This window comes from Coffea eugenioides, chromosome 2, assembly GCF_003713205.1.
Source record: "Coffea eugenioides isolate CCC68of chromosome 2, Ceug_1.0, whole genome shotgun sequence".
Taxonomy (NCBI): Eukaryota; Viridiplantae; Streptophyta; class Magnoliopsida; order Gentianales; family Rubiaceae; genus Coffea; species Coffea eugenioides.
The window spans coordinates 1,265,933-1,268,413 of NC_040036.1; positions in this window are offsets into that span (position 1 = coordinate 1,265,933).

Sequence of the window (2,481 nt, forward strand, 5' to 3'; positions counted from 1 at the left end):
GTTTGTAACTAATTAAATTAAATATTATATATATATAATTAAATATAAATATACAATTATAATTATATAATATATACAAATATTAATTATACAAGTATTTTATATAAATGTAATATATATTACATATTAAATATAGTTGTTATTATATATTATTATATTTAAAATAATAATAATAATAATAATATAATTTATTAATATTACATACATGTATATATTATAATTATACGCACATATAATATACATTTATAAATATACATATATATTATAAATATATTATTATATAATATTAATAAATTTATAATATATATTATATAAGTATAATTATATTTAACTAAATAATTATAATATATAATTATATAATATAATAATATCATTATTATAAGTTTGTAACTAATTAAATTAAATATTATATATAATTAATTATAATTATATGAAAGTTATAATATAAATATATAATTATAATTATATAATATATAAATATTAATTGTACTAATATTTTATATAAATATAATGCATATTAATTAGATATAGTTATTATATATTATTATATTTAAAATAATAAATATAATTATAATTATATAATTTATTAATATTATATACATGTATTTATTTTAATTATATGCACATATAATATACATTTATAGATATACATATATATTATAAATATATTATAATATAATATTAATAAATTTATAATATATATTATATAAATATAATTATATTTAACTAAATAATTATAATATATATTTATATAATGTACTAATATTGTAATTATAATATATTATATATATGTATATATTATAATATATAATAAATATAATATATATATGTAATTGGATTTGTTTCTTGGAATCAAACTTGGGAATTGGACAAAACCCACCAAAATACTTGGGAATGGAGAAACACCAAATTTTTAGAAATCATTCCAAGATTTCAATTCCCATTCCAGTGAACCAAACACCATTTATGGGGTTCATTCCATTCCCCGAATCCGATACCCTCTTACCAAACGCCCCCTGAGTACTTCACTTTGATACCAGGGATAATTTCAGAAACCTTTCCTGAAAAATATGATGATTGCGGTCACCTCCTTAAAGTTTAAGAAATTACACTTACCCCTTGGTATTGTCGAAGCATTATAATGGCATTTGCAAACTCTACAAAATGCTAAACGAACAATGAGTTTAAAAGAGCAAAATAGACACCCTTTCTTGCTAAAAGCTTCTTTATCCAAAAGCTCTAATATCATCTCATCTAGTATATTATATCGTATTCGTGCTCAATTCTACAAAGATTCAACCAACCAATAGTGATGGATTTGTAATTTACAAATTACTTAACCGAAAAAATATAGTCGAAACACCAAAATTGGGATGAATTCAAAATATAAATCAAATTTTTCTGACCTATCGCGTAGTGGTGATATTCGACTTCTTTTATTATTCAATAACACTTTTACAAATCAAATAGGAGCAATATAGAATATTTACTAGACATTTTCTACTTATATCACCAATTGTTACCGTAATATAAATACTTTTTAGGAGAGGCTTCACAATTTTTCATGCCTCGAGAGAGGCAGCTTCAACGGTAAGGAACTTCATAGCATACTGACTTCTCCGTTTGGATTGTATTTTCCATGTAAAATTATTGTAGCGATTTGATGTATGTGAGGGAAAAAGGTAATAGGGAAATGTAATCACGGAAAACGATGTAATTTTTCGGCAGAAAATAACAATCCAAACAGGGATACCAGTTTGTTTGGATAGAGTATTATTTGAAATAATTACTCTAACATTTTGTTGTGATGTGATATATGTGAGATAAAAAATAATTAAAAATATAAAAGGGTGAGATGAAAAATATATTTATAGTACAAACAAAATATTATTCGAAAAAAAATGAGATATCAAAACCCTCTCTTTACTTGTTGACTGACTGACGGTATTTAGTACTCACATGCAATTTCCATTGTATGCAAATTGGCAGATTGGATGGTTGGTTCGTTATTATTCATGTTACAGGCAGTGGATAACGGATGGATTCGGATTCCAAACAAGATTCCTCTCGTTCCCATGCTTTATTTTATCAACATATCTTTCCATTTCAACAATAAATTGCCTTTAATGATACTTCTGGTTGAGTTCTTATATTAAAGGCGACCTTACTTTATCATGCACTTCCAAACCATACAAATTTGCAATTTTCTCATCTTAGACCACCAAAAAGCGTAAGGACGAAGTAAGCCTCTAATGATCAAACAAATAGTGAGTGCTGAATCGTGCTAGCGATGATTGTGCGTCATTTCTGCCATCCCACAATCAATTTCTCTAGAAAGTAAAAGAGGGGTTTCTTTTTTTTTTTTTTTTTTTCCATTTGTGTGTGTGATTCTGGGTTGGGGGGGGGGGGGGGGGGGGGTTTGGGGGTGTGATCCACCCCTTATGCAGTTGTGACTTGTGAATATTACCATTTGTCCTTATA